This window comes from Cavia porcellus, unplaced genomic scaffold (assembly GCF_034190915.1).
Source record: "Cavia porcellus strain 051 isolate PalLab524CR breed Dunkin Hartley unplaced genomic scaffold, mCavPor4.1 scaffold_9, whole genome shotgun sequence".
Taxonomy (NCBI): domain Eukaryota; kingdom Metazoa; phylum Chordata; class Mammalia; order Rodentia; family Caviidae; genus Cavia; species Cavia porcellus.
In genome coordinates, this window is record NW_026947492.1 from 76,541,346 (window position 1) to 76,554,582 (window position 13,237).

Sequence of the window (13,237 nt, forward strand, 5' to 3'; positions counted from 1 at the left end):
CAGAGAATCAAGAGAAAAGAGGAGAGAGAGAGTGTGAGAGAGTAAAGGGAGGGAGGGAGGAGGGAAAAGGCTCTGCATTCATGAAAAGTTGGTCTCACCTGAGAAATGGAGAATAAGCTGGCACATTTGAAAGGTTGCTTGAAGACACTTGGGGAGCACCTGTTCTATAACCAGCTGGAAAACAACACATTTCTTTTCTATTTTCCAATTTAAGTCAATTATATGTTTTATTTGCCAGCTAAGCTACATTTGTGCACTTTAAATGATGTATGAATCATTCCAGGAGGCAAGAGGGCTGAGCCACAGGTCACGGGAGGTGAGGCTGTCTGATCCTCGGAGAAAGACCAGGAAAGAGGGCTGATGTGGCCTGGCCACCAGCCGGGACTGACCTTGCTCTGTAGGTCACCCGGGGGACCCAGGCAAAAGAGAGACAGGAAGCGTTTGCTACCCCACCTCAGCTACTTGGTACAGAGAGAGACCCTTGTAACCCTTCCCCAAGTCTCACTTTCCAGGCATTACTGGTCCAGATTTTATTGATAAGAAAACTGAAGATCAAGGATTAAGCCATTTGTCTTGATCACAAAAATATATCACCCTACAGAGCTACCATCCACCCCACGGTGACCTCCCACCTCGCATTCTCTCTTCGAGGGCTGATGACTTTCTGTCGAGGCCTTGGTTTTGTTCTTTGACTACATGTTGGAACCACCCAGGCAGCTTCCAGCTGCCCCCAGACCCTGGCTCCACCACTTGGCACCTGGTGTGGGGGCATCTGTGTGCTTCAGGCTTCTCCAGTCTTTGCAGGGTGCAGGAAACTCTGAGGCCAAGGAAGAGTGCATGAGGGCTGCCAAAGAGTCTGACTGGAGAGGCACAGAAAGAGAACCCTGTCTCATCATTACCTCCCAACGTGGGCTTCAGGGATGTGTAGTATTCCTCCCATCTGCTTCTGTCTTTCGGTAAAGGTATTGGTTCTCCAAAGGCCACTGTTAGAATTCAAATAAATCTCTTAATGGGAGAAAGGCACTCTATAATTGTCCGACCTTGCACACATGACTCAGTCCTGGTCCACATTTTTAATGACCACCTCGGAGAAAGAGCACAAGGATGGCTCACTCATGTGCATCAGACACGGGAAAGCCAGTTCACTTGTGAGCACCTGGGACCAGACTTCCCCTGCTCTGTTCCCCACCAATGGAATCTCCAGAGGCAGAGGTGCTGGACTGAAATGGACAATGTGTCCAGTCTGGGATGCAGACTCTCAGTATCAACAGCAGAAAAACCTGATTTCAGAACAACCCACTTGGAAAAGATTCTGGAGATTTTAATGTGCATTAGGCTGTCCATGGCCCTACACTATGACCATCTGATAAAAATGCAGAGGGGACCTTAAATTTCTTAAGTAAATTTATCACATTCTGGCCAAGAGATGTGACTGTCCCTTGCCTTGTAGATTAAATAATAGTGTGACAATTATGCTTTTCCAGGTTCTAAATGTCTGAATAGTGTCCAGATTGGGGAGAGAGGTCATCAGAGTACGGATGGACTTGGAAACCAAGTCACCTGAGGGAAAGCTTCTCTGTGAGACTTTCCAGCACATCGCCAGCCACCTACTCGGGAGGACTTCCCCTTCATTGCTGCAGTGTCTTCTGTGTATGAATTTTCATCTCTTGCACCAGGATGGGACAGTGAGATGTGTATTTACCCCCCGAATGTCACATTGAAGACTGTGACGCTCTGGAGACCAGTGATCGTTTTCTTCTTCCTAGGTTCCCAGGCCTTATTTCATAGGAAATATTATTAAATCACTCCTGTGACATCCATTTACTAAATGACTGCAGTTTGTTTAGTTTTTTTGAAATTTGCTAATTCAAATTTGCCAAGAGACATACACTGTTGGGCTACGACCACTGTAGAAGGGCGAATGTTTGCTTCAGACAGGATTCAGGGAGCACTGAACGGCCCCTGTGTCTCATAGTTATCTCCCAAATTGCGCTTCAGAGTTGCCTATTCCAATTGCAGATTCTGTGACTCACAGATTCTGTGAATTCAGGATTGGTTTAAAAGCAGGAAAGCAGAGAGCACTGTCCTGAAGCAGGAGGAACAAAGATGGTGGCGTCTGCTTGCTGGGCTGTGCAGAGGACGGCACGGAGGGCAGGTACAGGCTGGCTACAGCAGAATCTCTCCCTTCTTCTAATTTCCCAGGCTAAACCAGACTCGGCAGTGGAAGCTGCTCAAGTTCTGCTTGTACCGATGGCTCTGTCCTGTCTTCTTAGGTTTGGTCCATAATTTCTCCCAGAATGACCAGAGCTGCAGTAGATGATGGTGACTTCTGCTGTGGGCCCCGTTTCTGAGTGTGTAAGGAAGTGCCCCAAACTTAGCAGCATGAAGAAGCAAAGGTGTCAGAATGCGCGTGGAGCTGGAGGGGCAGGAGCCGAGGGCAGGCGTGGTGGGAGCTGCTCTGCTCTCTGCAGCAGGGCTGAGACCTCCCACAGCAGGGGCACCTCAGGCTGCTTGGGCCGCTTCTTCTCCAGGTTCCCAGGACAGAACCTGGGAAAGGGCTCTTACAGACAGCCTTGGCAGGCTTTAGGGATCACAGTAAAACTGCAAGGCTGGCCAGAGATGTAGCCCCAGGAAGCCCCACGAACTCCAAGAAGCACCTAGACAGAAAAGACCCCAGCCAACAAAAAATGAACCCAGAAGCAAAAAAATCCACTCATGCCGATAAAACTCATCTCAGCTCAGAATGATCAATTTTCTGGACAAATAAGCAAGCAAATACAAGGAAGAAATCTAAAAATCACCCAGAGATTGCATCTATAACTTTTAAAAGAACAATGTTAAAAATTATAGTTGGCTTCTCAACAGAAATCATGCAAGTCAGAAGGCAGTGGGAAATCACATTTAAATCACGGAGTGAAAGGGCTGACGTACAACTTTATATTCTGTAAAAGTATTCTTAAAAACTAGAATCGAAGTAAAGGTGCTTCTGGGCAATCAAAAAGAAGCAAACTCATCACTAGGAAATCGATACTAAAGGAATATAGAAGGACAGACAGGGCCCGGATCCCGAAGGACCCACAGGAATCCAGGAAGGCACAGAGTGAAGTCAGGGCGGACAGAGGTTAACACGGATGTGTACCAGACACGTGGAGCAATCACCGCACAGCAGCTACAGGTGCAAGAATTACAGTGCTGGACAATGACAGGAGGCAGCCAAAGCCTTCTAAGTTCCCTGTGATTTTCATGAGGTGCTAGAAGTACTCTTTCTTTTTTTGTAGTATTTTATACTACAAAATACTTTCTTATTTTATAGTATTTTCATGGAGTTTACAGGTGCAGTTTAGATAGACATAAAGATCACATTTGTCATAGGGTATTTGTTCTTATATATGACATGTCTTGATTCCCCCCCCACCCCCTCATTTCCCTTCAACCCCTCTACCTCATTTGCAAGACTTTATTTACATTTTATCCATCTTTTATAATTTTTTTCTTTTCCCTCTCCCTTTCCTAGTTCCCCTTTCTTTTGAACTCTTTCTTCCTATTTCACAATACCTATTATACACTTTGGTCCTTATTTACACTTCCAGTTTCTCATATAGAGAAACAATTTGAAATGTTTACACATGTGGGGTTGATTTATTTCACTTAAGAGTATGGTCTCAAGTTGCATCCATTTACCTAGAAATGTTTCAAGCAGATCCTATTTATGGCTGTGTAGTACTCTATTGTATTAAAAAGTACATTTTTTAAAATTTTTATTTTGAAGGTAGTAAAATACAACAGAACAAGGCATAATAAAGCCAACTGAGACAGTGTAATGAAATTAGTACAGAACTTCACAGCAGGTTACCAGGATAACAATAATAGGTATCACAGTATATCTCGTTATCTTCACAATAGTTGTTCTTCCAATCACATATAGCAAAATAAAATGAAATACAGAACATTATAGAACTTATCAAAGCAGAATATTGAATAGAGAAGTACCATTAATCAGAATAAAGCAAAACAGTAATAAAAATATTTGTCCTCAAAGAGATGGTAGAAGGAAATACCCCTTATTTGCTATGGTCAACCTCCCAAAAGATGCTCAGATCTCTGGTTCCCATTTGCTAAAGAGGGGCCGGGAAAGGGGGGGTTAGAAGAAGTGGGATGTTTGACTCTTAGTCCGTGTACCAGTAGGCTCACTATTGCTTAGCAGAGAGGCAGGCTGCTTGCTTGGTTTCCAGTGTCCTAAGATCCAATTTATGGTGTGGATCTCAGGAGACACTGGTGGTTCTCCCCCTGGCAGGGCTGCAGCCTGCCACACCACAGCCACTTACCAGGAAGGGGAGCTGCTTGCTTGGTTTCCCAGTGTCGTAAGTTCCTACATGGAGTGGATCTCAGGAGATGCTGGTGGTTCTCCCCTTAGAGGGGCCGTAGCCCACATCTTTTTTATGTATTCCACAGTTGATGGGCACTGAGGTTGTTTCCATGATTTAGCTATTGCAAACTGTGCTACTCTAAACATGTATGCACATATATCACTGTGGTATGATGTTTTTGATTCTTCCAGGAAGATACCCAGAAGGGTAATAGTTGAGTCAAATGGGACCTCTAATCCAGATTTTTGATGAACCTTCATAGTGATTTCCACAGTGGTTGTACCAGTCTGCACTGCCATTAACAGCGTAGAATTGTTCCTTTTTTCCCTGCAGGCCTTGTCTAGTATCACGTCTACTATCCCCACTCTTATTTAATATAGTTCTGAATACATTAGCCAGAGCAATCAGACAAGAGAAGTAATAAGGATAAGAAAGGAAGTTATATTATCATAATTTGCAGTGATGTGATATTCTACATAGAAGACCCCAAAACTCCATCAAAATACTTGCAGATTTAATAACTGAATTTTAATAGCATAGTGGGATACAATGTCAACACTCAAAATTCAACAACATTTCTGCACTCAAAAAGCAAACACACTGAGAGAGAAATTAAGGATACAATACCTTTCACTATAGCATCAAAAAAAAAATGAAATACTTAGGAATCATTTTAACAAAGAAAGTAAATGATCTGTATGTTGAAACTTATACTTTCTTAAAAGGAAGTTGAAAAGGATATCAGAAAATGGAAAGATATCCCTTGCTCATGGATAGGAAGACCTAGCACAGTGAAAATGGCCATAGTTCCAAAGCTGTTATGTAGATTTAATGCAATCCAAATCAAAATACCATTAGCACACCTCGTAGAATGAGGGAAAACATTCCTAAAATTCATTCATTTGGAACCAGAGAGACCTGGAAGAGCAAAAACAATCCCAGGCAACAAAGGCAAGGCAGGGGCATCACAATCCCTGACTCAGAATTACATTACAGAGCTACTGTGGTTCAAAAGAGCACAGTGCTGGCAAACAAAACAAAACAACAACCCGACAGACCTAAGGATCAGTGGGACAGATTGGAAGATGCAGAAACAACTCTAAACCCACTCAGCCACCTTGGTGTTCACAAAGAGGTCAAACATGTTCGCTGGAAGAAAGATGGCCTCTTTAATAAATGGTGCTAGAGGGGCTGGGGATTTAGCTCAGCGGCATAAGTGCCTGCCTTGCAAGCAGGCAGTCGTGAATTCAATCCCTGGTACCGATAAAAAGGGAAAAGACCAAAAAAAAAAAAAAAATGGTGCTAGAAAACCTGGCTCTGCACATGCCAAAGACTAAAATCAGACCCATGCCTCTTACCATGCACTAAACTAAAATCAAATGGATCAAAGATCTAAATATCAAAATAGAAACACTTTATATGCTGGGAAATAGAATGGGTAGGACTCCTAAAGACATAGATATAGGTAAAGGTTTCATGAACAAAACTCTTATTGAATGGGAAATAGCACAAAGAATCAACAGCTGGGATCTCAGCATATTAAAAAGATTTACACAGCAAGAGAAATCACCAGAAGAGTGAGAAGACAATCCATAAAGTAGGAAATAATTTTACCCAGCTTCCCTTCACACAAACGACTAATATCTAGAAAATACAAAGAGTTGGGGAGAAAGAGACTCCCAAATTTAAAGATCCAGTCCAAAAATGGCAATCTGAGAGGAATACACACTTCTCAGAAGATGAAATACAAATGGCCAATAAATATATAAAACATGTTGACCTCACTGGTCATTCCAAGATGCAAATCAAAACAGCGCTGAGATTCTATCTCCCTCTAGAAAGATTGGCTAATGTCAGGAAGTCAACTCAAAGTACTTAAGCTGTATTAAATCAGGGTTGTGTGTCACTAAAAGAACAATAAATTAGTAACTGAGAAATTTCAAGACATAGAATATAAATATAGGATTTGTCCAAACAGAGTGAAGAAACAACAGAAAGAAAATAAATTAGGTTGGCAGGTATTGTGAAGATAACAGAAGCATTATGGTAGCCATTGTTGATTTTAAGTTACCTTGTTTTGAAGTCCTGTGTCACTTTCATTGTTTTGTTTTGATTAGTTTTATTTCATTACATTTTGTTTGGTTTTATTCTGTTTAAAATTTTTTTTAAAATAGGAAAAAGAATCAAAGAATTTCTGTTGGTGAAACCACAGAAAATCAGTAGGTATGAATCAGAGAATCAAGCATTCTTTTTTTTTTGTCTTTTTCATTTTTATTGGTACCAGGGATTGAACTCATGACCGCACACTTGCAAGGCAGGTGCTTATGTCCCTGAGCTAAATCCCCAGCCCCAAGTATTCTTTTAATAAACCACGGATGGACAGAAGCTGTGGCTCTTTCTGCGATTTCTCCTTGATTCCGTGAAACTCTAGATTCTGCCCAGACTGAGCAGGTCTGCTGAGAACAGAGCTGAAGAGCTGTCTCTGAAATGCCTCTCTGCAGGTGCTGAGAGGTGGCTCATGAGATCATATTGGCCATCTCTGTTGCCAGGAGGCAAGAGGCCAGGTGGTGAGGACCCTGGGCACACTGTGTCCTGCACCCTCTCACTCCCTCTTGGTCTCTTTCCCATCAAAGACGATGGCTGGGGAAATGTGAAAGAGAAATTCTAGCCAGGAGAGTCCTGGTACTACCCTTCAGCTGCTGGATCAAGTTCACCGGGCTTGGTCAACAAATTAGATGGGAAGCTTTAACCCACAGCCCACCTGTCTCCCACCAGGGTGGATGGACTGTATCTGCAAAGTCAGCTTGGCTACTGCCAAAAAGGAAAATGCTCAAACTCCCCGTGGCAGGTAGGGCTCCACCCCAGTGGGTTGTTCATTTGAAGCAATCAGAGCTGAGCTGTCTTAGCGCTGAATCCCAAGATCAGGGTCCAATACTCCTGGCTGTGACCCTTTGGTCTCCTTTTTCAGAGGACTATAATTTTCAGGGCATGGCCTTGCCTACCTGCCCTTGTCTGTGTTTCCTGACAGACCTGAGCCACAGTCTCAGAGCCTGGTTTCTGGGTTAATTAGGAGTAGGGCAGGAAGTTTCTACAGCTGGAGGCTAGAGAATCAGATTATTGTCAGCCAGGCTTATTAGCTGCCATGGCAGGGAGAACCCGAGACATTCTGGAAGCCTCTGAGCCGGAACACTGCCTGCTGCAGGCAGGGCACTGTCCTTTTCCACGCCTCTGCCTCTGCGCAGCGGGACAGCTTCCTTCCCTAGGCTCTGTGCCCTCACCACCTTCAACACATGGTTTCACTTAATTCTCATCGTAATCCTGAAAGGAAACACGGTCCTTACTGCCACTGTACAGATGAGGATGGTAGCCCCCCAAAGGATTCATTAGTGTAGTATCTGTCTCAAGTGAGTGGCTGAGCTGGGCTTGGGTACAGACGACCTCACTGTGTAGCCCCTCTGCCTGGGGCATCGACTTGGCTGTAGGGGTCCCTGATGCCCCTTGGCTGACTTTGTCTTGGAAGCCCAGCCTCAGGTAGGCGTCTGTCTACCCAGAAAGAAGGAAAGCTCTGGCCTCCTCTTGGTGCTTACGGTTTCCTGGCTGACCTGTGCACTGACCCTGCCCTCGCTTCCATGCACACAGTCTCCCTCCTCTGCAGTGCTGGCTTCAAACAGCTCAGCCACTTTCCTTGGGCACCTGCTGCCCAGCTCAGCCACCTCTCCTGACTTTCAGAACCTGGTGCTGTCAATGCCCCCTGCAGAATCTTTGGCTCTCCTGGTCCCAGCGGCTTCTGCCCCGCAATACACCCCCGCAGCATGTCCCATGTGGATGCCTGGATACTATTCCCTTGCAGCAGCATTTGACAAGCCCCTGGAGCTTGTCACACCATATTCCAGGCCACCCCACATGGACAGCTGGAATTAGGAGCTTCTACTGCAAATTTTTTCATTATGACATAACTTTTCCCACTGCATTATTAATTTTAAATAAAATGCCTAGACCTTGCAGGGAAGGCCACTGCAAATGAAAACTCTCATGGGACAGAAGAACGAGAAGCATAGATTTCCCTCCATGACCCTGCATCACTTCCTTGCATTAAGCTTAATCACTTTGGGCAAATGCCCAAGAAGAACAAGGGGAGGCTTTGAGGTGATGCTGTGTACCACAAAGTCCAAAGGGTAACAGAGAATGTGATGTCCTTCTCAGGGCTGGTAGGGAGCTGTCACAAAAGGGAAATGAGGGTGTCACACTAGGCTCTCTGGACCCCATCTCCATTCTTGGCCCTGAGAATGTACCTACGTCTTATTGCTTTAAATGGAGATATTGCTGCTAACATCCAGAAATAATCTTGGGGGTCCCTAGAAACTCTGTTATGGACTGTAATATCTGGTGAAGAATTTGGTTACTGTCTGATCCATACCATTAAAAAACTTATATCCTTTGAGATTCTTGTTTGCAAACCACAGAAACCAAGGCTGGCTACTTAGCAAAAAAGTTTATTCGAAGAAAGGGCAGGTTCTTAGAATCAGTGAAAGCTTGAAGGACCTGACCTAGAAAATGGGCCAAAATGAAAGGACTCCATGTCTGGGAGGAAACCTGTGTCTTAAGGGAGGAAACACAATGTCTCATGGGATGAAATACAGTGTCATATGGGAGGAAATGCAGTGTCATATAAAACAATATATTGAAAGAACAATTATTATAAAGATAACGAAATATACTGTGATACCTATTACTGTTATCCCGGGAACCTGCTGTGAAGTTCTGTACCAATTTCACTGTAAGATCTTAGTTGCTTTAGTCTGTCTTGTTCTGTTGTATTTTACCACTTTCAAAATAAAATTTTAGAAAACACACAATATATTATGGGCGGAAACCCAGTGCCTTATGGGATGAAATGCAGTGTCATATGGGAGGAACCCTGTGTCTTATGGGAAGAGATCCATATTTTAAGATAGGGGAAATGTCTGTCTTCACTCTACTACTACTGCTGTGATGAGTCTCCCTCTCCCTTTGTCTCTATGGGCCCTTGGCCACATGACAGTTTTTTAGCTGTGCCAAAGGACCTAACAGGAATAAACACCTACCCTGGAAGAGAAGAACTTTCTCCACATGAAACCCATCAGAAGAGGACTTCCACCCCAAAGGCAAATGGGGACCGGGCTGACTGACTACTGGACAGCCAGGAACAGAGTGAGCGTCTGCCCTGATGGTATGTGACAGTGAGGTGTGCTCACCAGGCTGTGCCCCAAGTAAGTGCCCCGTGGTAGCCACGGTGCACCTGAGCTGTAAGTCAAGTGGACTTAGGGGAAACCTGGCCCTGCCAATCTGTAGCTGAGGAAACTGGCGGGGCACTTTTATCTTGGATTCTCTGAGACAGTCCTTCTCTTACATTAAGGAATTAAGGGAATGACCCAGGCACACAGTAGGGTTTACTAATTTATTTTTCTCTAAAGGAAGACTTGCCCCCTTTTTTGCACCTTAAACAGTTTACAGCCTGGCAAAAGCTTAGAGAAAGTCTTTGAAATGTGGAAACGGAGTAATTGGCAGCCTGCAGCTTAAGTCTGTCCCACAGACAGGAATCTCAGGGCAGGTCAGGGAGGGACAACTTTCACAGTGCTTGTGGGAAATGAGGAAGTGACCCTCCCTCCCTAATTGGGTGTCTCTCCTGTACCTTGGGAAAGCCCCAACCTCTGCCCTCTTGGACTCCTATGTAAGATGCTGGAAAAGCTCTGAGTTTTGCAAGTACCTTTGCTGAGAATTAATACTATTAATACTATGAAAAGGAGCAAGTTTTGTAATTTTTTTCATGCTGAGTTATCAGGAAAGATACCTTGACACTAAACTGCTCAGGCATCTACAAAATGCCTTTAGAACTTCAGATAGACGGCTCCATGGCACGTTCTTCCTGTAGTTTTGCAGGACCATGAGGTTGCTTTATTTTATTTCCAGTGCAGTACAGGTGAGCACTGAGTCGGGTAGCAAATGAAACCAAGGTCTGCTCCCCAGTCACGCTTCCTTATGCAGACCCCCCGTGTGGCTGCTTGAATTTCTTTTCTGTTGTTGCTGTATTTTTGTTTTGGCTTTTGTTTTTCTAGTAGAAAGATTCTTCTGATTTAAGCGCTTCTTTTGGTAAATTTTAGGATCTCATTTTTCAATTTTAGTTTTATTAGTATATGTTTGCAGTATACAAGGGTCACGTTCTTGGTGGGGATTGGCTCGTATACACGGCCCATCTTAGTTCTTTTTCTTCCCCTTCCCTTTTCCTTGCCCTAAAGATCTCCCTCCCTGTTTCTTATGGCCTCTCTTCTATGTTTTACATTTATTTTATGTATATCTTTATGATACATATGACACAGTCATCATAGGGCATTTGTCCCGTATAAAACGCATCTTAATTCTTCTTCCCCGTTTCCCTGCCCTTCCTTCAATTCTTCTTCCCTTCCTTATTTTCAAAAGTTCTGTTTTCTACTTTTTCCGTTCAATTTATCTTTTTTAAAAAAACCTTTTTACTTTTTTTGTTCTTTAATTTTTACCCTGAGTTTCTAATATAAAAGCAACTCTGTAATATTTAAGGTTGTGTGTGTGATTTATCTCACTTAACATTATGGTCCCCAGATATGCAAATGATTTCAGTTCCTCATTCTTTGTGGCAAACTAGTTCTCCGCTGTGTGTAAATCCACATTTTCTTTATCCATTCATTTGAAGATGGACACAGAGGCCTGTTCCAGGATTTAATTATTGGGAATTGTGCTGCTATAAACGTAAGTGTGCACTGTCACTGTAATATGAGAACTTTAATCTGATTTTCCTTGTCTCCTTTTTGTTCATTTTTATTTCCTCCATCTTATCTCACTTTCTCTCTCTATGACTTTAAAATAGTAACAGGTTGGTAAGGGACATCAGGAATGTTCAAGTAGGACAAAAGATGTGACTTCTTGTCAATTTTCTCCACAAGTAGATGTGCAAAACCCTGCTCACGAGCAAGCTGCTTGCAATGAAGAGGAACCCAGAGCAGCCTGAATGCCCGGCACAGAGGATCAACCGCATAAACTGTGCTCTGTTTCTGCATTAAACACCCAACTATATAGTAGGCAATTAAATGAGGAAAAAAATTAATGATGTGGAAACTTGCTTGAAACATACTATAGGTAAAATAAAGCTTGAAACAACTGTAACCACCTGCACAGGACACACAGACACAAAAAGAAGCCACACAGGGGAGGCAACATACCAACTGCGTGGATTTTACCCCCAATTATACGCGACCTTTTTTCCTTTTTGTATATCTGCATCTGTTATTTCTGACACAGATCTACAAAAAGAATGGCTCGTATTTAACAGCAAGAAGAATTAAAACAGTAAGTTACTAAACATAGAGAAAAGCATATGATGTTAATTTCAACTTTCAGACATTCATCAGATTTTAAAAGTATTATTCACTGATAGATAAAATGTCCAAGTCATCAGAGCAAGGGGTAAATGGAGGATTTATGAATCTAAATGCATTCTCCCCTTGTACTTCCAGCTCTAACATCTCCATCTCTAACAGTAACATTTGCCAATGGTGCCAGTACACTTGCGGTTCTTCTCATTTGAGGTCAGCTTCAATTACAAGCTTAACCTGATCGACCTGTGTAAGCAACGTTCACATATGTGCACATCACCGCGATCACTGGTAGCTACTAGCCCAAAACAATTTATCAAATATACTATATTTTTTTTCACCATTGTCTTGGTCACTTTCTTGTCACTGGCACATCATACCTGATACCCAATGATTCAGGAAGGAGAGGGCCATTGGGTTCATGGTTTTAGTCCATGGTCAGCTGCCTCCAAGACAGGAAGCACAGTGGAAGAGCCTGGCAGTGGAGGAGAGCTGCTCCCTGCATGGTGACCAGGAAGCAGGGAGAGAAGGGAGAAGCCAGGGAGGAGAGGAACCCTGGCAGGCTACGCCCACCGATGGCCTCTTCCCACCAGATTCTACCTCCTCACAGCAAGTTAGATCCATGGCACCTGTTACCCAGTCACCTTCCACAAGCTGGGTCCCCTGAGCACTTGAGGAGTTGGGGCCACCTGGGTGGAAACCACAGTGTCCAACAAGTTAGGTTCTCCAGGTCCAAAGTACTAACTCAGTGCTTCCTCTAGGGAGTCCTCTCCTCTCATGGTTCCACACTGGTGACTTGTTCCAGGCAAGAGCGTGGCCTCGAGTCTTCACCCCCAAATCAGAGCTCCTCTGACATTTAAGAGGCTGATGAAGCAAAGGGCTCTTGTTCTGGATTCCAGGCTTGAATGTTGGTTCCCTCTCTGCCTTATCTATTGTGTGGCCTCAGACCAGTTAGTGAACCTCTATGTATCACTGTGTTCATCTATAATAAGAGGGGAGAGGTAGCACTCAGTTCATGGGTTGTTAAAGGAGACTGAGTCAGTGCACCTGGCTCAAGGCAGGTGCTCTGTGGCTTCCTCCCCCACAGCTGGTCTGAAGGGCTGCCCTCAAAAGGCACCCTGTTCCTTAGGTGCTTTCCCAAGCCACCTCAGACTCAGCATAGTGACAACTTCCAGCTGCTGTGAACTCCTGCACCACCCCACCATGCTGTGTCCATTCCTGGAGTTCACCCATGCCTCTGTAAATTGTCTCTTCTTTAGATGGTTCTTCATCGGTACCTTCTGAGTGAGCCTAGGGCTTCCTGCCCAGCCCCTGACACAGCTGACATTATTAATATATGTGTCCTTTTGTTCCTAGCAGGACTGTAGTCAGAAGAGATTTCAAGCACAAAGATGATCATTTTACTGAGCACGCAAGGCACCAGATAACTCTCAGATGCTTCTGAATTATAAACGCCCAGGTTTGAAAAATCATGGGAGAATCGCA

At 43.9% G+C, this 13,237-nt stretch overlaps 1 long non-coding RNA gene across 1 annotated transcript; it reads left to right on the top strand.

Moving 5' to 3' along the window:
• The first annotated feature begins 6,940 nt into the window (after positions 1–6,940).
• On the top strand, positions 6,941–11,469 carry LOC134477588 (uncharacterized). The gene is made up of 4 exons (XR_010049595.1): positions 6,941–7,215; positions 9,409–9,576; positions 11,074–11,129; positions 11,327–11,469. It is a non-coding gene; the product is annotated as an uncharacterized LOC134477588 (long non-coding RNA).
• The last annotated feature ends 1,768 nt before the right edge of the window (positions 11,470–13,237 follow it).